General features: G+C 37.9%; 2 long non-coding RNA genes across 2 annotated transcripts in view; one reads left to right on the forward strand and one right to left on the reverse strand.

Moving 5' to 3' along the window:
- The window catches only part of LOC145546030 (uncharacterized), a 1,126,586-nt gene that overhangs the window by 508,253 nt on the left and 591,778 nt on the right, over nt 1-26,555 (reverse strand). The window lies entirely within an intron of this gene.
- On the forward strand, nt 18,147-21,583 carry LOC145547278 (uncharacterized). The gene is made up of 2 exons (XR_014083694.1): nt 18,147-18,266; nt 19,939-21,583. It is a non-coding gene; the product is annotated as an uncharacterized LOC145547278 (long non-coding RNA).

A 26,555-nucleotide genomic window follows, 5' to 3' on the forward strand; every position in this document is an offset into this window, starting at 1 on the left:
AGGCTTCAGCAATACGTGAACTGTGAACTTTCAGATGTTCAAGCTGGTTTTAGAAAAGGCAGAGGAACCAGAGATCAAATTGCCAGCATCTGCTGGATCATCGAAAAAGCAAGAGAGTTCCAGAAAAACATCTATTTCTGCTTTATTGACTAGAGGCAGAATTTAATTACAAAAGGGCAGCACAAAGGGAGAAAACATTTGCAAATCATATGTTTGATTATGTGTTGTACCCAGAACACGTAAGGAACACTTTAAATGCAACAATAAAAAGGCAAACCAGTTAAAAGAGGGTGAAGGATATGAACAGACACATCACCAAAGAAGAAATATGGATGGCCAATAAGCACATGAAAAGATGACCAACATCACTACTTGCTAGGGAATTGCCAATTGCAACCACAAACCTCTCACCACACTGAATGGCTATAATAAGAAAGATGGTCAACAAAGAAGTGTTGAAGAGAATAAGGACAGATTGCAACTCTCACACAGTAACTGGGAAAAATGTAAAATGGTGCAGTCACTGTGGAAGAGTTTAGTAACTTCTCAAAAAGTTAAATATAAAGTTACCATATGACCCAGTGATTCCATTCCTAGGTATTTACCCAGAAGAAATGAAAATGTGTCCTCTTTCACAGGGCATAAAAGTTTAATTTTGATGAAATCTAGTTTGTCTTTCCTCTTTTTTTGTTTCTGCTTTTTATTTTTAAAATATTATTAAACTTTTTATTTCAGATTGGAGAACAGTTGATTAACAGTGTTGTGTTATTTTAGGTATAGAACAAAGTGATTCAGTTATCCATTGTTTTTAAAATTCTTTTCGCATTTAGTTTGTTACATAACATTGAGCAGAGTTCCCTATGCTATACAGTAGGTCCTTATTGGCTATCCATTTAAAATAGAGCAGTGTATGCATATCAGCCCCAAATTCCCTAACTATGCCTTCCCTGCACTGTTCCATCCTGGTATTTAATTTGATATGATAAGTTTGTTCTCTAAGCCTGTGAGTCTGTTACTATTTTGTAAGTAAGTTCATTTGTATCATTTTTTAAAAAAAAATTCCATGTATAAGTGATATCACATGATATTTGTCTTTCTCTGATTTGGTTCAGTATAATTACCTCTAGGTCCATCCATGTTACTGCAAATGGCATTATTTCATTTTTTTTTAAAATGGGTGAGTAATATTCCATTATATATATTACCACATCTTCTTTACCAATTCACCGTTATTTTGATTTGCAGGGTCACATGGTAATGCTATTTTTAGTTTTTTAAGGAACCTCCATACTGTTTTCCATAGCAACTGTACCAGTTTACATTTCCACCAACAGTGTAAGAGGGTTGCCTTCTTTCTACACCCTCTCCAGCATTTATAGTTTGTGGATTTTTTGATGATGGCCATTCTAACTGATAAGAAGTGATACTTCATTGTATTAATAGTTTTGATTTTCATTTCTCTGATAATTAATGATGTTGAGCATATTTTCACCTTCTTCCTGGCCATCTGTATGTCTTCTTTGGAAAAATGTCTATTAAGGTCGTCTGTCCATTTTTTGATTGGGTTGTTTGCTTTGATGATATTAAGCCACATGAACTGTTTGTGAATTTTGGAAGCTAATCCCTAGTCTATAACATTGTTTGCAAATATCTTCTCCCACTCTTTGGGTTGTCTTTTCATTTTGTTTAAGGTTGCCTTTGCTGCACAAAAGTTTTTGAGTTTAACTAGGTCCCTTTTGTTTATTTTTGTTTTTATTTTCATTACCCTTAGAGACTAATGGGAAAAAGTATTGCTGGACTTGGGTGACTGTTTTCTTACCCATGTTAGGGAAGTTTACAGCTATATCTCTTCAAAAAATTTCCCAGATCCTGTCTCTTGTCTCCTTCTGAGATCCTTATGATGATAATGTTGGTGTATTTAATGTTGTCCCAGAGTTCCCTTAGATGGTTTCCATTTCTTTTTATAGTTTTTTCTTTATTCTATTCTACAGCAGTTATTTCCACCATCGTGTCTTCCAGGCCCCTTATCCATTCTTCTGTCTCAGTTATTCTGCTATTGATTCCTTCTAGTGTATTCTTCTTTTCAGTTATTGAATCATTCTTCTCTGTTTCTTTTCTATTTTTTTCTTTTAAAATCTAACATGTTGTTTTCCTTTTCCCTGGTGATAGATGAAACATCCATCTAAATGGATGTTCACAAACATGGATCTAAACGTCCAGTTCACATCATAACACCGCAGAGAAGAAGCCCTCCACTTTCCCTGCCCCCATTTAACCCTCAGGTCCACATTTGGGAACCAGTCTCTTGAACATGGCCAGCCTGTTCTCCCCCTAGCACAGTCAGGTAAGAAGCCTGTTTTAAATCTTGCTTTTGAGGTGAGTGTATTACAATGGCACTAGCTACTTGCTAGAATCATTTTGCACACACACACACACACACACACACACACAAGCTTTGGTCCCTTTTTCCTAGGAGTTTTCCTGAGAAAGGAAAATTGTACAAATAATCATTTTGAAGAGCTGCATGTAAATGGGAAAGTTGAAGCTATTTCAAGTGTATAAGGGGATGGTAACGATAACCCTATATGCGAGACAGAGTAAGAGACACAGATGCATAGAACAGTCTTATGGACTCTGAGGGAGAAGGTGAGGGTGGGACGTTCTGGGAGAATAGCTTTGAAACATGTATATTATCATATGTGAAACAGAACACCATTCCATGTTCGATGCATGAGACAAATGCTCAGGGCTGGGGCAATGGGATGACCCAGAGGGATGGGATCGGGAGGGAGGTGGGAGGGGGGTCCAGGAAGGGGAACACATGTAAACCCATGGCTGATTCATGTCAATGTATGGCAAAAACTACTACAATATTGTAAAGTAATTAGCCCGCAACTAAAATAAATAAATTTATTTAAAAATAAATTAAAAAAATAAATAAAAGGAAGAGTCAATTCCTAATTGATCATTTTCTCAGTTTTAAATTTTGTATATTAGTACCTTTTAAATCAGGGCACACCTTGATTTCTAGGACATTAAAAAACTATTTTAAAAAACAATATTCACATGCTGGGATGCAGTGAATTTTATTAGTATAGATTTATTGTGTGGAAACCCATTTGGAAAGTCAGTAGAAATTAATCTAGGTTTTGAGGACAAGGAAGTCCTTTTCAAACTTTCTCATCCCTTGGCATTTATGTGAGCACAATTCCTTGAGGGGAGTTCAGGGTGGGGAAGGTTTATCAAGTCTCAGGGAAGAGCCTGCAACTGAGCCTTCCAGGGGCTTAGAAGGGCAGAGATGACCTTGAATGGTATGGGCCATTGATACCGAAAATATTTCAGCTGAGGAACTCATTCTTCAAAGGAACCACACACAAAAGCCTAATATTGATAGATAAACAAACAAAAGCCATGCTACGGTGCCTGAAGCAAAGTAGGGAGCCTGGACTCCTACTGATAGAAGTCAGTTTTGAGCATGCAGTTAATTGTGTGTCACTGATTGAAAGATGAGACTGTCTGGGTCCTCTACTGGCCAGCTATGTGGCTTGGATTAGCTGTGCTACCTCTGTGAGCTGCAGGATCCTAACCTGTGAAATGAAGGTTTCCAGTATCCTGAAGGGCTTAAGACTCTAACATGGGTACTGTGCTTGGCAGAGGGTCTGTACAGGGTAAGGCTCAATAAACCATTGCTCCTTCCCCAGTAACCAGCCAGCTCCCCACGTGGCCTGAAATTTCCCTCTAAAAGATCACAGATAGCAAAATTGGGGGAACTGTCTCCAAAAGAAAACTGTTAAAATAGAAACGTGTCTGAATAGGAAAGGGACCCATAATTTCTTCTCTGTGCTTTTTTTCATTGACACTTGGGTTTAGAGTTGAGAATCTCAGACACATATAATTCCAAACACAGATTCTTAGACTTAGAACAGTCTGTAAGAGCACCTAGTCAACATCTAGTCAACAACTTCATTTACAAATATGAAAACAGAGTGTTCTAGAGGTCATTGATCATCCAAAATTGTACTGGTAGGACATGGATGACTTTGTTGAGCCTGTTTCCTTTCTGAGAAATGGGAATGATGCCTTCTTATTTTGGCTCATGAGAGAAGAGCCTTGTAAATTGACTTTCAGATGTCAATTTCTGTTGCTGTCTTCACTTGGAGGAGGGGAGTAGCAGAAAAGTGAGGGACAGAGGGCTCTGTGAATTGGCACAGACAGGTGGTACCAGGGGGAGGCAACAGGTTGGGGAGATTGAGCCCTGTTTGAGAGTGATGAAAATAGGATGTTGGTAGGACCTGCCCAGGATGGCTGCCAAAAAAGGGAGGAAGCCATCACAAAAGGAGGGAGTCTTATAGGCAGGCAGCTCCCCTAAGGGCAAGTGTGATTCAGAGGGAACTCATTAGAGTGTTGTACTTCGTTATACTTTTTTCTCATTGCTGTTAATCTAAAATTATTCGTTTGTCTCTTTCCGGCCTACATTGAACATTTTTAGATTGGAAAGTCTTTTGATAACATCAAAAGTCTTAGATACAAAAACTCAGTCTGTAAGGCAGGGTAAAAACGATCCCTGACTGGTTTAAGATAGGAAGTTGAAGAATTAAAGGAAGTTGAGGTAGTACCCTAAAGTAAGACAATATGTGCAAGAGGGGATTTCTAATGAATACACCCCACTCTTTGATTCTTTTAATTGAATCATTCCTTCCTCAACCCACATTCTGATTCATGAGTTAATTGAATCATTCCTTCCTCAACCCACATTCTGATTCATGAGATGTTTCAAGTCATTACTCAGGATAGAAGCTTAATAGGTCTGAATTTTCAATGCATTCGGGAAAGTTTCTGAGACTACAGAGCTGGGGAAACAGTTTCCCTGATAGGGGATACCACTGACAGTTCTGATCACTTACAAAGTAGTCTAGTCTCTGTCAGAACTATTTATGCAATAGAAGAACGCAATGACCTTCCAGTTTCTCCAGGAGAATGAAAACAAAAGCAGGAGATTCCTCACAGTTTTCCTCTCACCTACTGTGTTTTCAGGGCAAAACTGTCTCCTGGCCTCAACAGTGTCTGTTGCAGCCATGACAGCAAAAGAAACAATGGTGAAAAAAAATTCCTTTGCAAATCATATTTCATGTGGTGAATTTCTTAACAACATGCTATGTTCAGTAGAAATCACAATTTGAATGGACAGATTTTGGTGAGGTTAAGAGGGGTTGTAGGAACACTCACAAAAACCACTTCAACAATTACAAATGTTTAATTCCCAAATCTTGAGAGACTACATAAGCATTTTAGTCAGCATTTTACAAATAACAGTTTTATATAAAAAACTGAGTGTAAGTAAATAAAAAGGCAAATGAAAGAACATTCTAAATGAACTGAAAGGATTCTCACTTTTCAAAATACCCATCAATGAATTTCTTTGTGTCTACTTAATAAGTTTTTATATTTATATTTATTTGTTTTCTCCTGACAACAAACATGAGGTTTCTGGATCAGAGGCAGAGTGATTACCTACGGAACATCTTAGTGTTGATTTCTCCTGCCCCAGTCTTCCCTTTGGGGCAGTGATGAGAGCAGATGTCATCTGCATGTACAGAGAAGTCCATAATGTAGGAGAGGAAATCATGAAACTCTGGGTTTATATAGGAACTGTTATGCAAGTACTCACTACTCTCTAGAGAGAAGGAGAGAAACTGTATATTTCACTGTAAACAAATCCTATGTTGGAAGAAAAAAGCAGATGGTCCCTCGATGTTACAGCTCTTTGGAATATAAATGCATGGCTCAGAGTTTTATTATCCTTTGAAATATAAGTAAATTGCTGCAGGGGGAGAGAAACCTATAAATCTCTCAGGGATAATTAATTCACCATTTCTAACTTCCAAGGCATGGTTACTGGTCAGTCATTCTTTAGCACTGTTTGCCGGTAATTTTTTTGTTCAAGAAACTCTGGTTGTGCAGAATATGAAAATATTAGCTATTTGTCAGCACCATAAAACATACTTAGAAGGAATTGTATTTTCTACTCATTGACAACTGATCATTTTGTCTGGAGGGCTGTACAGCATAAGAGAGTAGTAGAAGATAGTGATGAAAAGTAACTCAATTATGGAGAGTCATAAGTGTTAACAAGTTTGGATAATATATGTGCAGGCAATGGATAAGCCATGAATATCTCTGACCCTGTAAATTCAGAGGATGAGTGGGAAAAGCGTGGTGTCAGCTTCAGAGAAACAAAATAATGAATGACCACATTATCCAAGAATGAGAGGCTTTTGAAAATGTGGGGATCAGAGTCAGAAGGAATAAGAAGATGAGAGGATGGGAAGAAAAGGGAATAGTAAGAGGTTTAGGACAACAGTGTCAAATTCTTCATTTTGGAGAAACCAAGATGACTGAGGCCTGAGAGAAGCCCTTAAGAGTCCACTTTAGATGAACTCAGTATTCCTAATAAAAGCTTTGAGTGATGTTGTCTGCTATTGGGTACGTATGGAACACAGTGGGAGGGGAGGGAGGCATGATTAGGAAAGAAGAATGTATTTAGGAGAAAATCCACACAAGAGAAATTGTTTTTTGCCCAATGTTTTCTTTAGAGTTTTGCAAGTGTCCCATTCAGTTCAAATTTGTCGTTTTCTCCTTCAAACTTTGGAAGGCCTAGAGAAATCAGGAAGCAGGCAGTGGGGCTACTCAGGGTTGGGTCCAGCCAGGCAGTTACAAAGACAATAAGGACTTGAAAAAGTCTAGGCTAAACCCTGTTACTTTTTAATTTCATTATTTATCTATGTTTATTTGTATATTTTATGTCACACATATTTTGAATTAATTATTCTTACTACTCAGATAGCAGAGTGAGTTAGAGATGGATTTAGGGATTGTGAAGGTGGTAAGAAGTAGAGAGGCCAGAAGCCCTAACACAGTAGAATGTCGTGGTTACAATAGTTTTTGAGCATCTTACTCATCTCTCAATTTTAGTTTCCTGATATTTTTATACCTGTAATATGTATTCTAGTTCTACCTTGCAGGGATGCTCAAATTTAGTCTAAACTCATCGCTTCTAAAGAGTGAACACTGGTTCCTAGAATGGCTATTAAGTTCCAGGTTTAAAGAGTTTTTTAAAGGTAAAATCATGGCTGTTATACAAATAGAAGCTAAACACGTGCTAAAATTTTTAACTCACTGATTAATGAGAGGACCAGTACAATGCTGTAACTAGCTCAAAGAAGAATTCAGAGGAAAACTGACAGGAATTTACAAATAGAAGCAAGACTGGTCAGTATCCAGAGGGCAATAATTAATTGCATTCTGTTAGAGACAATTTATATTTCTATAGAGTAGAATCATTCACAAAAAACCCAATCATGTTGGTTCTCTGCAAGGTTTTCCCATTTTATCTTGATACATATTGCAAAAAGGATTATGTTTATGGGCAAAAAAAGTTAGCTGCCCAGAGAGAAGTAAACTATATCTTAAATAGTAAATGGAGCACTTAAAAGTCAAATTGAAAATGCCCTCTCTTTCTGCCTTTGCCTCTGCTATAATTCAGAAGCAAAGATGTCTTAAGGAAAGTGTATTAAAATTCAGTTATCTAAATTTGGATGATCCCTGCTGTTTTCTGGGTCATCTTTCTTTGTCACTCAGGGATGCTGGCTCAGAAAATGTAAGCCAACTTTATTGTCTCCATGAGAAAGATGTATTTAGGAAGATGTTTTCCCTAAAGAAGCAAACATGCATAATTATAAAATTAAATATAAATGGAACCAAGCAGAACCCTGTGCCCTCTCCCATCCACCCAAGTACAAAGGCCCCTGTGTGTGTCCTGCCTCTTGTTTGTAGAAAAGCTGATGTCTCCCAGGCCTCCCTGAATCACAAAAGACCAGACGCAAGCAGTTGATGATTAGGACAATACAGTCACAGAATCTTTCAGTGTCTGATGCATAATTCTCATTCATTTTACAGATACAATAACTGCCACCAGAGGAAAAAAACGTGATGAGCAAACTACAGCCATGACATAAGCTGATCCATCTTGAGCAACACTGAATCCAGGGCTAGTACAATTCCAAGAACTGGCCTTAAGTGAATGCGATTCACTATTGCTCATAATAATCTATATCTTTGTAGGCATCCAAATAATTATAGCTTGTTCTCCCCATATATATAAGCAAGCAGGCAACTAAAATTGTTAGCAAATAGAGGCTATACAGACCCATGTTAATACCTTCCACTCTGAGAATATGGTGCTGTATGTCAGTGTGAAGAATTTACAGAAGGTGGACCTTCACCCATAAACCGCTAGACATGGAATAATGTTTTTACAAAGTGGGGGTTTGTAAGCACTTTTGGCAGGGAAGGGCCCCTTTTACCTTGTCACTTTAGCAAAGCTGTATTGAAACTAATCTTAAGACAGGCACCCCCATGCTCTACTCATCTCTAGCCCTAGCACATCTTTCATACAATACCTTGCCTAAGCTGTTGGTTCTTTCCTCAATCAAAGAAGTAAAAATGAAGAATAAGTAATTAACAACCCGATCTCTTCCCTAGCTCTCCCTTCAGTAATCCCATGAACAAACTATGTGAACAAGACAACATTCAAAGAAAGATCACAAGGAGTCGAAGAAAGATCACAAGGAGTCGATAAGTCTGCACTCAGTGAGAGATGGTGGAGTCTGGTCCCTGATCTCCATAATTAATTGAGATTACTTCCCCCTTTCCCTTTAAAAACTTTCATGACTGGGCAGAATCTTCAGAATTGGTTTCAGGGACATAAGTCTGCCTTCTTCCCAGATTGCCAGCTTCTCTGTTTAAAGCAACTTTCCTTTGTATCAATACTTGCCTGTTTGAGTATTAATTTTTGAGTGGCAAGCAGCTGGACCTGAGTTCATCAATGTGCATTTCTGTGTTGGAGAGGTATTTGAGCACCATGGAGTATGGATAAAAGGGTGGACAAGGAATCAGAGGTCATTGGTTCAAGCCTGAATCTTCTATTTTTACAATCAAGAAAAAGCAAAAACCCCACTAATTTTGGAAACCTCAGTTTCCTTATATTTAAATATAATGATTAAATAATACCAATATCAAAACATTTTTGAAAAGATGAAATTAAATTGTGAATATAAACATATTCTATACAGTATAAAGTATTCTAATGTTAGCTATTGCCACAATTTTACTCTCCTGGATTGAGTTATCTACAGATAATGTAAATCTGTGTGTGGAGCAGACGGTAAAGCAGGTTGGCAACCCCTGTTTTGAAATGAATTTTCTACATGATCCTGAACAAGCCATTGAAACTTCAGAGCTTCATTGCCTCACCATCTCTTTTTATTTCACAAACTAATTTTGAGGTTCTAAAGAGCCTCTTGATGAAAGTGAAAGAGGACAGTGAAAAAGTTGGCTTAAAACTCAACATTCAGAAAACTAAGATCATGGCATCTGGTCCCATCACTTCATGGTAAATAGATGGGGAAACAGTGGAAACAGTGGCTGACTTTATTTTGAGGGGCTCTAAAATCATTGCAGATGGTGACTGCAGCCATGAAATTAAAAAGACACTTACTCCTTGGAAGGAAAGTTATGACCAACCTAGACAGCATATGGAAAAGCAGAGACATTACTTTGCCAACAAAGGTCTGTCTAGTCAAGGCTATGGTTTTTCCAGTAGTCATGTATGGATGTGAGAGTTGAACTGTGAAGAAAGCTGAGTGCTGAAGAATTGATGCTTTTGAACTGTGATGTTGGAGAAGACTCTTGAGAGTCCCTTGGACTGCAAGGAGATCCAACCAGTCCATCCTAAAGGAGATCAGTCCTGGGTGTTCATTGGAAGGACTGATGTTGAAGCTGAAACTCCAATACTTTGGCCACCTGATGCGAAGAGTTGACTCATTGGAAAAGACCCTGATGATGGGAAAGATGGAGGGCAGGAGGAGAAGGGGACGACAGAGGATGAGATGTTTGGATGGCATCACCGACTCAATGGACATGGGTTTGGGTGGACTCTGGGAGTTGGTAATGGACAGGGAGGCCTGGTGTGCCGCGGTTCATGGGGTTGCAAAGAGTCGGACATGACTGAATGACTGAACTGAACTGAATGAAATAATGACTGCTGGAAAAACCATAGCTTTGACTATACAGACCTTTGTCAGCAAAGTGATGTCTCTGCTTTTTGAGAGTCACTTTTACAGCAAGAAGATTAAACCAGTCAATCCTACAGGAAATCAACCCTGAATATCCATTGGAAGGACTGATGCTGAAGCTGAAGCTCCAATATTTGGCCACCTGATGCAAAGAGCTAACTCATTGGAAAAAACCCTGAGGCTAGGAAAGATTGAAGGCAGGAGGAGAAGGGGTGACAGAGGATGAGATAGTTGTATGGCATCAACAACTCAGTGGACATTAGTTTGAGCAGACTCAAGGAGATAGTGAAGGACTAGTGTGCAGCAGTCCATGGGGTCACAAAGAGTCAAACACGACTTAGCCACTGAACAGCAACAAATGAAATAATGACTGTTACTCAGAAAACTACAAAATACCACACAAATGTAAGCCACTGGCCCTAGTTTGGTAAAACATCAGGAGTTGAGGAAATTAGACATTTTCCTTTATTAATTATCTATAAATAAACTTTACTGTAAAAAATAACCATTTCCATCATCAAAAGAATCAACTTCCCCCTCACTAAAGATTATATGTGAATTTAAAAGGAAAGTTCATAGTATCATTCTCTTGCCTGATGCTGCTGCTGCTAAGTCGCTTCAGTCGTGTCTGACTCTGTGAGACGCCACAGGTGGCAACCCACCAGGCTCCCCCGTCCCTGGGATTCTCTAGGCTAGAACACTGGAGTGGGCTGCCATTTCCTTCTCCAATGTAGGAAAGTGAAAAGTGAAAGTGAAGTCGCTCAGTTGTGTCTGACTCTTCACGACCCCATGGACTGCACCCACCAGGCTCCTCCATCCACGGGATTTTCCAGGCAAGAATACTGGAGACTCTTTTGTCTAGGACTTTGTAAAATGAAATTTAACAGATCTCTGCTATTCTGTTCATTTGGAGCCACATTTGACACAATGTTATAACCATTAATGGAAGGAGTATTCCATTACAATGAAATGGCAATTGTAGCTAGTTCATTAAACATGGTTTCTTTAGGAAGAATTGTCCAAACTGCCCCATCTCTCAACACACACAAAACCACACACATCCACGTGAGTCTTGAAATAAGACTCATATGTGGACAGCATTCAAAAAACGATTATCAAAACCGTATCATACTATGTGGTCCACAAAGAAATTAAAAGGAATTTTCCTGTTTGTTTTTTTTTGTTGTTGTTGTTGTTATTTGGTTTCTAAGCAGAACATAAACAGTATAAGGTTGTCTGACCCATGGTCTGAATGCTCAATAAATATTTCTCTTTTTAAAACATTATTTTTTATTGGAGCATAGCCCCCAGGGCTTCCCTGGTGGCTCAGATGGTAAAGCGTCTGCCTGCAATGTGGGAGACCCAGGTTCGATCCCTGGGTCAGGAAAAGATCCCCTGGATAAGGAAATGGAAACACACTCCAGTACTCTTGCCTGGAAAATCCCATGAGCCTGATAGGTTACAGTCCGTGGGGTCATAGAGAGTTGGACACGACAGAGTGACTTCAATTTTTGTAGCCAGTTAACAGTATTTTGATAGTTTCAGGTGGACAGCAAAGGGACTCAGTTATACATATATATGTATCTATTCTCCCCCAAACTCCCCTCTCATCCAGGCTACCACATAACACAGAGTGCCCTGTGCTATACAGTATGATAGGATCTTGTTGGTCATCCACTTTAAATATAGCAGTGTGTACATGTCAATCTCAAACTCCCTAACTATCCCTTCCACCCATCCTTCCCCCTGGCTAATCATAATTTCATTCTCCAAGTCTATGAGTCTTTCTCTCTTTTGTAAATAAGTTTATTTGTATAATTTCTTTTTAGATTCTGCATATAAGGGATGTCATACAATATTTCTCCTTTTCTGTTTGACTTGTTTCACTGAGTATGACTATCACTAAGTCCATCCATGTTGGTGCAAATGGCATAACTTCAATCTTTTTAATGGCTGAGTAATATTCATTGTATGCATATGTATCACGTCTTCTTTATTCCTTCATCTGTCAATGGACATTTAAGTTGCTTCCATGTCTTTGCTGCAATGAACACTGAACAATGGACAGTTTTGCAAAGATGTACATTGAGGTACATGTGCCTTTTCAGTTATGGCTTTCTCAGGGTATATGCCCAGGAGAGGGATTGCAGAGTCATATGGTAACTCTTTTAGTTTTTAAAGAACTCCCATACTGTTCTCCATAGTGGTTGTACCAGTTTACATTCCCATGAACCATGTAGGAGGATTCCCTTCTCTCCACACCCTCTCCAGCATTTATTGTTTGTGGATTTTTTAATGATAGCCATTCTAGCTAGTAGTGAGGTGATAACTCTTGTCATTTTGATTTGCATTTCTCTAATAATAAGCAATGTTGAACATCTTATCATGTGCCTCTTGGCTATCCATATGTCTCCTTTGGAGAAATGTCTATCTAGGTCTTCTGCCCATTTTTTGATTGGGTTCTTTGTTTTGATGATATTAAGCTTCAGGGGTTATTTTTAAATTTTGGAGACTAATCCCTTGGCCACATCATTTGCAGTTATTTTCTCCCAGTCTGTGGGTTGTCTACATTTTGTTTACTGATTCCTTTGCTATGCATAAGCTTTTGAGTTTAATTAGGGTCCCATTTGTTTATTTATTTTATATTTTCATTATTTAAGGAGATGGATTATAAAAGATATTGCTGTGATTTATGTCAGAGAGTGCTCTGCATATGTTTTCCTCTAGGAGTTTTATAGTGTCTGGTTTCACATGTAGGTCTTCAATCCATTTTGAGCTTGTTTTGATGTGTGGTGTTAAAGAATATCTAACATTATTTTTTTAAACATGTAGCTGTCCAGTTTTCCCAGCACCATCTAAGGAAGAGACTGTGTTTCCAATATTGTGTAGTCTTGCTTTCTTCATTGTAGATTAATTGACCATGGGTGTCTGGGTTTATTTCTGGATTTTCTATTCTGTTCCATTGATCTATATTTCTATTTTTGTGCCAGTACCATACTGTTTTGAAGGTGATAGCTTTGTAGTACAGTTTGAAGTCAGGGAGCCTGATTCCTCCAGCTCCTTTTTTCTTTCTCAAGATTGCTTTGTAAATTCAATGCCTTTTATGTCTCCATACAAATTTTAAGATTTTTTTGTCTTCAGTTCAGTTCTGTTCAGTCGCTCAGTCATGTCCGACTCTTTGCAACCCCATGAATCGCAGCACACCAGGCCTCCCTGTCCATCACCAACTCCCGGAGTCCACCCAAACCCATGTCCATTGAGTCGATGATGCCATCCAATCATCTCATCCTCTGTCGTCCCCTTCTCCTCCTGCCCTCAATCTTTCCCAGCATCAGGGTCTTTTCCAATGAGTCAGCTCTTTGCATCAGGTAGCCAAAGTGTTGGAGTTTCAACTTCAACATCAGTCCTTCCAATGAACACCCAGGACTGATCTCCTTTAGGATGGACTGGTTGGATCTCCTTGCTGTCCAAGGGACTCTCAAGAGTCTTCTCCAACACCACAGTTCAAAAGCATCAATTCTTCGGTGCTCAGCTTTCTTTATAGTCCAACTCTCACATCCATACATGACCACTGGGAAAACCATAGCCTTGACTAGACGGACCTTTGTTGGCAAAGTAATGTCTCTGCTTTTTAATATGCTGTCTAGGTTGATCAAAACTTTCCTTCCAAGGAGTAAGCGTCTTTTAATTTCATGGCTGCAATCACCATCTGGAGTTTTTTGTCTTAGGTCTGTGAGAAATGCCATTGATAATTTGACAGGGATTGCATTAAATCCGTCTATGGGGTCGCACAGAGTCGGACACGACTGAAGCGACTTAGCAGCAGCAGCAGCAGCAGCATTAAATCTGTAGATTGCCTTGGATAGTACAGTCTTTTTGACAATATTGATTCTCCCAATCCAAAAACATGGTATAACTTTCCATCTGTGTCTTCTTCAGTTTCTTTCATCACCATATCAGTATCTTATAGTTTTCAGAGTACACATTTTTGTCTCCTTAGGAAGGTTTATTCCAAGGTAATTTATTCTCTTTGATGTGATGGTAAATGGAATAGATTCTTGCATTTCTCTTAATGATCTTTCATTGTTAGTGTATAGTAATGCAACAGATTTCTGTATGAATTTTGTAACCTGCAACTTCACCAAATTCATTCATGGGCTCTAGTAGTTTTCTAGTGACATCTTTAGGATCTTATATGTATAATATCATGTCATCTGCAAACAGTGACAGTTTAACTTCTTCTTTTCCAATTTGGATTTCTTTCATTTCTTTTTCTTCTCTGATTATTGCAACTAGGACTTCCAAACCTATGTTGAATAAAAGTGGTGAGAGTGGACATCTTTGTTTTGTTCCTGATCTTAGAGGAAATTCTTTCAGTTTTTCACCACTGAGCATGGTGTTAGCTATAGGTTTGTTGCATATGACTTCTATGTTGAGGTATATTCCTTCTATGCCCATTTTCTGGAGAGTTTTTCTTAATCATAAGTGGGTGCTGAATTTTGTTAAAAGTTTTTTCTACATCTATTGTCATGATCATATGGTTTTTATTTTTCAATTTGTTATGTGTTGTATCACACTGATTGATTTGCAGATATTGAAAAATACTTGCATCCCTGGGATAAATTCCACTTGATCATGGTGTATTTAATGTATTGTTGGATTTGAATTGCTAGTATTTTGTTGAGGGTTTTTGCATCTATGTTCATCAGTGATATTGGCCTGTAATTTTCTTCTTTTGTGGTATCTTTGTCTGATTTTGGTATCAGGGTAATGGTGGTCTTATAGAGTAAGTTTGGAAGTGTTCCTTCCTCTGAAATTTTTGGGGAATAGTTTCAGAAGCATAGCTGTTAGCTTTTCTCTAAATGTTTGATAAAATTTGCCTGTGAAGCCATCAGGTTCTGGACTTTTGTTTGTTGGGAGTTTTTAAGTCACAGTTTAAATTTCAGTGTTTGTGATTGGTTGGTGCATATTTTCTATTTATTCCTGATTTAGTCTCGGGAGACTGCATCTTTCTAAAAATTTGTCCATTTCTTCCAGGTTGTCCGTTTTATTGACATATAGTTGCTTGTAGTAGTCAGTTGCTTGTATTTGATCCTTTATATTTCCTTGATGTCTGTTTTAACTTCTCCTTTTTAATTTCTAATTTTATTGATTTGAGTCCTCTCTATTGTTTTCCTGATGAATTTGGCTAAAGGTTTATCAATTTTGTTTATTGTTTCAAAGGACCAGCTTTTAGCTTCACTGATATTTGCTATTGTTTTTTTGTCTCTATTTCATTTATTTCCTCTCTGATCGTTATATGATTTCTTGTACTAACTTTAGGTTTTGTTTGTTTTATTTTCTCTAGTTGTTTTAGGTATAATCTTAGCTTGTTTATTAGAGAATTTTCTTGTTTCCTGAGGTAAGATTGTACTGCTATTACTGCTTTTGCTGTATCCCATCTGCCTCTAGTATTTTTTGACTTTTCTCTTTGATTTCTTCAGTGATCCATTGCTTGTTTAGTAGCATATTGTTTAGCCTTCACATGTTTGTGCTTTTTATGGTTTCTTCCTGTAGTTTATTGCTAACCTCATAGCAGTTGTGATCAGAAATGATGTTTGATATGATTTCAATTTTCTTTAATTTATCAAGGCTCAGCTTGTGGCCCATCATGTGGTCAATCCTGGAGAATGTTTCATGTGCACTATTACTGTGTTACTATACATTTCTCCCTTTATGGTTGTTAGTATTTGAGGTGCTCCTATGTTGGGTGCATATATATTTGCCATTGTTATATCTTCTTGAATTGATCCCTTGATCACTATGTAGTGTCCTTTCTCTCTTACAACAGTCTTTGTTTTAACGTCTATTTTGTCTGATATGAGTATTGCTACCCAGCTTTCTTTTGATTTCCATTTGTGTGGAATACCTCCTTCCATCCTCTCACTTTCAGTCTTTATGAATCCCTAGGTCTGATGTGAGACTCTTGTAGACAGCATATATATGGGTCTTATTTTTGTGTCCACCCAGCTAGTTTATATCTTTTGGTTAGTGGCCTTAATCCATTTACATTTAAGATAATTTTTGATATGTTTGTTCCTATTATGGTTTTCTTAATTGTTTTGGGTTTGTTTTTGTAGGTCTTTTCCTTCTCTTATGTTTCCTGCCTAGAAAAATCCCTTTAGCATTTGTTGTAAAACTGGTTTTGGTGGTGCTGAATTTTCTTAACTTCCCTGTCTGTAAAGTTTTTTTATTTCTCCATCAAATCTGAATGAGAGCCTAGCTGGTTATAGTATTCCTGTTTGTAAGTTCTCTTTCTTCACTTTAAATATATCACATCACTCCCTTATGGCTTGCAGGGTTTCTGCTGTGAAATCAGCTGATAACCTTATGGGAGCTCCCTTGTATGATATTTGTTGTTTTTCCCCTGTTGCTTTTAATATTTTATCTTTGTCTTTAATATTTGTCAATTTGATTACTATGTGTATCAGCATATTCCTCCTTGAGTTTGTTCTACTTGCGACTGTCTGTTTGAAGCCACTCTTAATCATAAATGATAAAATCTATCACCTTTCACTATGTTAAGATTATTCTATAATCAAACTAATGCTTCTATTAACATAGGGCTGACTATAAATATATGTACACAAACAGGGACACAGATTTGTAGGAGGGGAAAAATCTCTATGTGAATATGCTCCAAAAAAGTGAATTAAAAGGTGGGAGAAAAAGATGCATTCCGCTTAAGCACTGAGGTAGTTAAATCTTTCTGTTATGGTGAAGAGCATATGTTACACAAACTATTCTAAAGGAGATGGTAAAGGAGCAGATAATAGGCATATGTGGAGACCTTGACAAGGCCTTTTTGAATGACAGAATGGAGGCAATCATGTCAATCAGTCAATATGTCAATATGTCTGCTAGTTGGGCAACCACTATGTATCCTTAGGCAAATTAGAAACTCTAGTATAGTTATTAACTGAGTTTGAACATAAACATTTATACATAAGGTATACTATATAAAGGATATGCCTTATACATTAGGCAGACCTAATTTACTACCATATTCAAAATAGTTTATTAAAATTTGAGTTTTAAAAGGAAAAGCTTTAAATAACTTTTAAAGAAAAATTTAATATTAATTTTATTTTTTCATCCTTGTGGATAAAATGAAATGTTACCATAGTAAGTTGTGGGGTGATCAAACTTCTGATGAGCTATTTTGATTTATTTAAACAAGGAACCATGGCAGATAATTTTAGATATACAAAAAAGGACAGGTATATACCTTCACTTTCAGAAGGTAAAACCACTTCAGTATGTATGTTAACTGCTAACATACTAACATACATAAGTAGAAATAAACTTATCCTTACTTTCTATTTTTTCTTCTTATTTTTTAAATCAATTAATTCATTTATTTGACTGTGCCAGGTCTTAGTTGTGGAATGTGGAATCTAGTTCCCTGACCAGGGACCAAACCCTGGCCCCCTGCATTGGGAGCATGTTCTCTTAGCCACTGGACCACCAGGGAAGTCCCAATCCATACTTTCTCTTATTCCAAACATTTTTAGACTGGATTTGCCATTTATATTATTTTCAATATGACTTTTAAGTTTAGAAGTGCAACTCCTATTCTGACCACCACTTTCTGCAAATCACTTCCATGGCCATTGCCACATTGTAGGAATACAAGATGCAGAACTTGTCACCCAGTCTTCAATGACCTTGATTGTTTTACCAACCCTTAAGAGAGAAGTAAGTGAAAAACAAACACTATTGATTAGGTCTAGGAGTTATTCATAAGGGCAACACATCAGTATCAATTGCAGGCAAATCTCACTTCATTTTCTATATTAAGTAAACATTGTTGTCATGAATTGTAGTCATGGTACTTTGGTTACACTTTAAAACAACTTTTCTTTTCCTAGACTAGTTTTTTTCCCAAAAATGTAACCATGGAATGCTTTTTCATGGGAAAATTTTACCGCCCCTCACCAAAAAAAAAATCTCCTGGAAAATTCTAAATTCCATATTCCATTTTTAAACATTCATAAGATGAGTTAGTGACTCTCATAACAAAGGAACCTACTTATCTTTGCTTAGCTCAGCAATTCCTGTTTGACCACTGAACTCTCCCCCTGCTCATATTGTGTGAGTAGCTACGAATATCCCTCAGAACTTCTATTTCCAGGAAGACACTCTGATAAATACTTACCTTGACTGACAAATATATTAGTCAGTTGTGTCTGACTCTTTGTGACCTCATGAACCAGAGATCGACCTGGGTCTCCTGCATTGCAGGCAGATTCTTTACCAATTGAGCCACCAGGGAAGCTGGGAGAGAATAAATTTAGATAAATGTTACATCCTTCCAAAGCTTGAAAATTCTGATAAGCTCTTGGAAGAGGCCACTACACCACAACTAAATGAGTTGAGGGGAAAGGACTTCTGGGAATCACAAGGCTGCTTGATCAGTGGTAGACTACATTTAAGGAGATTCTTGAGGTTTAAGGGAACCCAATTGTGCTGTGGATGTAGCTGAAGAGCCCCCTGATAGTACATGTTTGCCTCTTCTATGTTTTTGGTCAGTATTTCAAAGTCGTTCAGCACAATTTCATGGTGCGGATACAGCCTGAAATAATGTAAATGCTAAGCCTTGATTGTCAAACTCTTCTAAGTTTGGCACAGTTTGCTTGTTTTTAAATCCAAGTATTCCATGACCAAAACAAAACAATGAAAACAAAATGAAACAAAACAATGAAATTTTCCTTTACTTTCTCGTCAGAAATGGTATGACTGTGCCAATCTTTCTGATCAGTTTCTTTTTTGTAAAAAAAATAAAAGTAATTTAAAGTTGTTCATTAATTTTGCTTCTTGAAATACACAAATCTGGGAGGAGAGAATAGATTTGACACATAGTAGTGAATCTAAGGGACTTCCCTATAGCTCAGATGGTGAAGAATATTCCTGTAATGTAGGAGGCCCGGGTTCAACCCCTGGGTCAGGACGATCCTGTGCAGAAGGAAATGGCAACCCACTCCAGTATTCTTGCCTGGAGAATTCCATGCACAGAGGAGCTTGGAAGGCTACAGTCCATGGGGTCACAGAGTCAGACACGGCTAAGTGACTAACACACACAGTGAATCTAACTCTTAAGTAACACAATTTAGAAATAGCATGCAAAGCTAGCGTGGTTAAATAAACCCCAAGTTTTTATGGCTTGTAGAGTTACTTTCAAGTTGTTTTCGTGGAAAATTCTCATGAAATGTTGAGTTTCTGACCTGGAGGGATTGCTGACAGCCTGCTCCATAGCGCCCTCTTTTTACACAAGATGGTGAGAATTCTTTGATTTGTATATGAGGGATTTGCGTAAATGTGTTTAGATAAAGTTATCAGCAAAGCTAGAATTCTGAAGAAGGAAAGTTACATATAATACATGCACATAAAAGTACATCATATCACTAAAATGGTTCTTCTTTAGGATTCATCAGTTGTTTAATTTCCCCCTTCTTCACCATGAGATCCTATCTGGTCTGATGTAGAAAATCCTAGCCAGATACATATAAAATTTTAATTAATGCACGTTATGTTAAAAAAAAAAAAGAAAAAGGCCAGCATTCCTAAAGTTCAAATGCAAATGCAAAATAGGTCTGGATGTATATTAACAAAGAATATTTGTGCTAATGTAGGAAGTGAGGGAATCTGCTTACTTCCTAAATGATAAGCCAAATGATCACAAGTACATACTTCAGATATTTCTGCTACATTTAGAGTAGACATATTTGACAATTTAATAAGTTCTTTTCATCTCTGTCATCCATAGAACTGTGAAGCTGGCTTTAATGTAGAAAAACAGAACACGTCCAAGGAATAAAAATAATCTGCGCTTGTCAAATCCTCTGACAACTAAATGGTACACTTGCCCTTTGTTCTGTACTATCTGAGAAGATCAATTTAATTTTGGAGCAGGAGGAGTTCCTATTGAAAGGCCAAGGAAGCCACTTTGCAGTAGCTTATAAAGGTCCACACAATATCTTGGGAAACTTTTTGAAGAGACATGTTGTTCGAGGCAGCTGGACAGAGAAACCACGCAGAACTGGCCCTGTCCTGAGGCTCCTTGGTGCCCCTTTAATGGGCAGACAGTTCGGGAGGCCTCCCCTACCACGAAGCACAGTGGGAGCAGTAATAGGGCCGTGCAACTTTCATGGCGTTTCTGAACGGAGCCAGAGGCTATTGTACCCATGATAGGAGGCAAAAAATACTGTTGTGCTGAAAAAAAAAAAACGACTTGTGTTCTAAGCCTATGAAAAATCCTTAGCTTAGGCAGAAGAACTTCTTTGTTACTCCCTGGAAACTTTTACAAAGAGCATATCTCAGCCAGGATTTATTGATTTAAGTAAAGCGCTGTGACTTCTGATAGATTGTGGGTGTGTCCAGTGAACATGGTGAGGGCAATTCCCATGCCCATTGTTTCCAAGATGACAAGCAGCAGTATAAGGCATGTCTGGGATATTTCCCCCCTTTTATCACAGAAGAGGCAATTTCATAACTTTACCTTTTTCTTATTCTTCTGGCTTGTGGGCCCTGGAAAGAAACATGTGAGGTGAAGTCACTGTAACTAGAGGGAGGGTCAGGCTGAAATCAAGAAGAGCTTCCATGAGGGGCTCACATGTTTGTGAGATGACCTTCCGCTGGGTCACACGGCTGCCCTCACCAGCTGCTCTCACTTCACCTTCTGGGACTTCATCCTCACGGTTCCAACTATTCTTTAAATAGTCATGCTCACTGACTGCAGAACTGTTGTTTTTTTTTTTTCCCACTTCTTGATCCATAACAGGAAATAAATTCACCCCTGAGCTGTCAAAACCAGAAACAAACATCAACAAGGAAGAAAGGAAAAAAAAAAATTAGCTGTGAGCAAAGAAGAGATCTTGTTTTAATAAATAGCTCCAAACTACAGTTCACTTGTTGGCGTTTACTGTAATTTACTGATTCTATTAATATTACCAAGCTTCAGTCTTCCACCTAGATAATGACATTTTTTTAAATTTCTCTAATGACAAAGGCCTGCAGGAATATCCTTTCTCTGTCTAGGGACCTGATTGGTGAAAATTTCTGTGGCTTCACCCAACCATGGGAAAGAACTACATTATTAATGAAATAAAGCTGAATTTTATTAAAAATACTCTTCAACAACCAAGTGGAAAATACGTTTGATTTTTTACAAATTTAGTTTTATAAGACACATTGTTTTCTCCTGTATATCAAAGACTCATGCAAAGATAAGGCCTACTTTGTGTCTTTCTCTTTAATTAAATATATGTTTAAATTATATTGGAGCTTGAAATCTTTGGAAAAATCAAGTGGGGTTTATTTCTACTGGAGAGATGTATAGTTTAAGAGATGTCCATGTTTCCACATCAGTTACCAGAATAAACTTGACTCTTCTACAGGTGTATTATACAGAAGTTTCTGTTCATAGTTATTCCTTACTTCAGTGAAAGAAATTGAGTTGCATTGGTATAAAAGGAAAACAAAAACAAATACTTCACTGATTTGGAAAAGCCTGATGTTTCTCAGTTTTGGGGTGAACAGCTGCTGCATTTAGTTGGTCTCACCATTTAAAAAAATTATTTCTTCCTATAAGATGAATTACAATTTTTTTTATGAGATTGTATGTAGTATGCTCAAGTAATAAACTTATTGTTTCATTTAAAAACACAAATATAAGTATAGAGACAAATAGTCTGATGAGCTACACAGAGAAAAGAAAGAAGCTTTTTTTGCTTGCATTATATTCCTTTTTAAAAAATTTTGGTTGCACTGGGTTATTGCCATGGTGTGTGGGCCTCTCCAGCTGCAGTGCACAGATGTCTGAGCATAGGTTCCAGAGCTCACAGGCTCAGTAGTTGCAGTGTCCAGGCCCTTCAGCCAAGGCATGCAGGCTCAGCTGCCTCACTGCTTGTGGGATTCCAGTTCTCTGACCTGGCATTGAACCCACATTCCCCACACTGGAAGGTGGACTCTCAACCACTGAACCACCAGGGAAATCCCTATATTCCTTTTTCAAATTGAGGTACAGTTGATCTTGGAGAAGGAAATTGCAACCCACTCCAGTATTCTTGCCTGGAGAATCCCAGGCAAGATTCTCCATGGACAGAGGAGCTTGGAGATCTACTGTTCACAGGGTTGCAAAGAGTCAGATATGACTAATGTGACTTCACACACACACAAATAGTTGATCTACAATATTGTGTTAGTTACAGTTGTACAACAAAGTGATTCAATATTTTTATAGATTATACTTCATTTAAAGTTATTATAAAATATTGGTTGTATTCCTTATGTTGTTCAATATGTTCTTATAGCTTATACATAGTTGTTTGTACTCAACAGTGAAAAGCTGAAAGTCTTTCCTCTATATTCAAGAACAAGACAAGGATGCCCACTCTCACTCCTTCTATTTAACATAAGTTTGGAAGTCCTGTCCACACCAACCAGACAAGAAAAGGAAATAAAAAGTATCCTAAATGGAAAAGAAGTGGTAAAATTGTCACTATTTGCAGATGACATGGTACTCTATATCAGTTCAGTTCAGTTCAGTTCAGTTGCTCAGTCATGTCCAACTCTTTGTGACCCCATGAATCGCAGCACACCAGGCCTCCTTGTCCATCACCAACTCCCTGAGTCCACCCATACCCATGTCCATCGAGTCAGTGATGCCATCCAGTGATCTCATCCTCTGTCATCCCCTTCTCCTCCTGCCCCCAATCCTTACCAGCATTAGGGTCTTTTCCAGTGAATCAACTCTTTGCATGAGGTGGCCAAAGTATTGGAGTTTCAGCTTCAACATCAGTCCTTCCAATGAACACCCAGGACTGATCTCCGTTAGGATGGACTTGTTGGATCTTCTTGCAGTCCAAGGGACTCTCAAGAGTCCTCTCCATATATATAGAGCCCCAAAACTATTAGAAATGATACATGAATTAAGCAAGAGTGGAGGATCTGAGGTTAATATACATAAATCTGTTACATTTCTGTACACTAACAATATGAAAAAAAATCCTTTTTAAAGTCACATTAAAAAAGACCTAGGAATAAAGCAAGGAGGTGAAAGACCTATATTTTGAAAATGATGAAACATTAATTAAGAAAATTGAAGATAATTCAAACAAATGGAAAGATAGCCTATACTTGGGGATTCTAAGAATTAATATAATTAAAATGGTCATACTGCCCAAAGCAATCTACAGATTTAATGCAATCTCTGTCAAAATACTCATGACATTTATCACAGACCTAGGACAAATAATCCTAAACTTTATATGGAATCATGAAAGACTCAGAATTAGTAAAACAATTCTGAGGAAAAAGAACAAAGTTGGAAGCATAACCTCTCCAGACTTCAGACTATACTAGAAAGTTACAGTAATCACAGTAGGATGGTATTGGCACTAAAACAGATACCTAGATCAATGTAACAAAGAAGCCCAGAAATAAACCCATGTACCTTTGGTAAATTAATTTATGACAAAAGAGGCAAGAATATAAAATGGAGAAAAGACAATCTGTTCAACAAGTGGTGCTGGGAAAGCTGAACAGGCACGTGTAAATCAGTGACATTAGAGCATTCCATCACACTATACAGAAAAATAAATTCAAATTAGTTTAAAGACCTAAATGTAAGGCATAAAACATACAATTATAGAAGACAACATAGATAGAATGCTCTTTGACATAAATTGTAGCAATATTTTCTTGGGAAAAAAGTCTTCTTGAATGAAAATAATAGTGCTTTGATTTTAAAATATAGCTATACATGTGACTCAGTTCAGTTCAGTCCAGTTGCTCAGTCGTGTCCGACTCTTTGCAACCCCATGGACTGCAGCAGGCCAGGCCTCCCTGTCCTTCACCAACTCCCGGAATTTACCAAACTCATGTTCATTGAGTTGGTGATGCCATCCAACCATCTCATCCTCTGTTGTCCCCTTCTCCTGTCTTCAATCTTTCCCAGCAGCAGACTCTTCTCAAAAGAGTCAGCTCTTCACATCAGGTGGCCAAAGTATTGGAGGTTCAGCTTCAACATCAGTCCTTCCAATGAACATTCAGGACCGATCTCCTTTAGGATGGACTGGTTTGATCTCCTTGGAGTCCAAGGGACTCTCAAGGATATTCTCCAACACCACAAATCAAAAGCATCAATTCTTCGGCACTCAGCTTTCTTTATAGTCCAACTCTCACATCCATACATGACTACTGGAAAAACCATAGCCTTGACTAGCTGGACCTTTGTTAGCAAAGTAACATCTCTGCTTTTTAATATGCTGTCTAGGTTGGTCATAACTTTCCTTCCAAGGAGTAAGTGTCTTTTAATCTCATGACTGCAGTCACCATCTGCAGTGATTTTGGAGCCCCCCAAAATAAAGTCTGCCACTGTTTCTGCTGTTTCCCCATCTATTTGCCACAAAGTGATGGGACCAGATGCCATGATCTTAGTTTTCTGAATGTTGAGCTTTAAGCCAACTTTTTCACTCTCCTCTCACTTTCATCAAGAGGCTTTTTAGTTCCTCTTCACTTTCTGCCATAAGGGTGGTGTCATCTGCATATCTGAGGTTATTGATATTTCTCCCAGCAATCTTTATTCCAGCTTCATCCAGCCCAGCGTTTCTCACGATGTACTCCGCATCTAAGTTAAATAAGCAGGGTAACAATATACAACCTTGACGTACTCCTTTTCCTATTTGGAACCAGTCTGTTGTTCCATGTCCAGTTCTAACTGTTGCTTCCTGACCCGCATACAGATTTCTCAGTAGGCAGGTCAGGTGGTGTGGTATTTCCATCTCTTGAAGAATTTCCCACAGCTTGTTGTGATCCACACAGTCAAAGGCTTTGGCATAGTCAATAAGCAGAAGTAGATGTTTTTCTGGAACTCTCTTGCTTTTTTGATGATCCAACGGATGTTGGCAATTTGATCTCCGGTTCCTCTGCCTTTTCTAAAACCAGTTTGAACATCTGGAATTTCATGGTTCACATACTGTTGAAGCCTGGCTTGGAGAATTTTCAGTATTACTTTACTAATCTGTGAGATGAGTGCAATTGTGCGATGGTTTGACCATTCTTTGGCATTGTCTTTCTTAGAGATTGGAATGAAAACAGACCCTTTCCAGCCCTGTGGCCACTGCTGAATTTTCCAAATTTGCTGGCTTATTTAGTGCAGCATTTTCACAGCATGATCTTTTAGGATTTGAAGTAGCTCAACTGGGATTTCATCACCTCCACTAGCTTTGTTCATAGTGATGCTTTCTAGATAAGTGTGACTACTAGGTGGCTAAAATAACTCTATTATTTTAAGTAAAATAATGCTTCTTAGATTTAATGATCAAGACTGCTAGACTTTAAAACATTCAGGACTGTAAATGTAAACACCAATATAGTAGTAACTTGATTCCAGCAGAGGAAATTCCTCCGTGTGTTAAAATTAGGTAACAAAAGTTGCTGGAGTTATAATTCCTTCCAGCAGCACCTGCCAGTTGGCATCTGAGGCCATCTATAGTTATGAGAGTTTTTTAAAAGTTCACTAAAAATAAGCTGTGTAAAAAGGTGGTGTTTCTCCTGTTCAGTAGAGTCTAGTTTTTACAATGTTCTAAGTGAACATGTTTTATTGAACATACTTTACATAAGAAAAACAATAAAATAATTCTATTGGATGCCCTTAGAGTATCACTAAAAAAGTCAGTTGATTTGTACCTGCAGTTAGCTTTGGTTATACTTCATTGCAGCCCTAATGAAATAACATTTCCTTACTAGTCATAGTTTATCTTTTAAAATATTTTTTCTTATTTAAAACTATACATATAAGCCTTATGAATCAGTGAACTAAAGTGGACTGGATGGGCAAATTTAATTCAGATGACCATTATATCTATTACTGTGGGCAATAATCCCTTAGAGGAATGGAGTAGTCCACATAGTCAACAAAAGAGTCTGAAATGCAGTACGTGGGTGCAAACTCAAAAACGAGAGAATGATCTCTGTTCATTTCCAAGGCAAACCATTCAATATCACAGTAATCCAAGTCTATGACTCAACCAGTAATGCTGAGAAGTTGAGGTTGAATGGTTCTATGAAGATCTATAAGACCTTCTAAAACTAACACCAAAAAAAGAAGTCCTTTTCATTGTAGGGGACTGGAATGTGAAAGTAGGAAGTCAAGAGATACCTGGAGTAAAAGGCAAATTGGACCTTGGAGTACAAAGCGAAGCAGGGCAAAGGCTACCAGAGTTTTGCTAAGAGAATGCACTGGTCATGGCAAACACCCTCTTCCAACAACAGAAGAGAAAACTCTACACATGGACATCACCAGATAGTCAAAACCAAAATCAGATTGATTATATTCTTTGTAGCCAAGATGGGGAAGCTCTGTACAGTCAGCGAAAACAA

This window comes from Giraffa tippelskirchi, chromosome 4 (assembly GCF_054371585.1).
Source record: "Giraffa tippelskirchi isolate mGirTip1 chromosome 4, T2T-mGirTip1v1.2.pri, whole genome shotgun sequence".
NCBI lineage: Eukaryota > Metazoa > Chordata > Mammalia > Artiodactyla > Giraffidae > Giraffa > Giraffa tippelskirchi.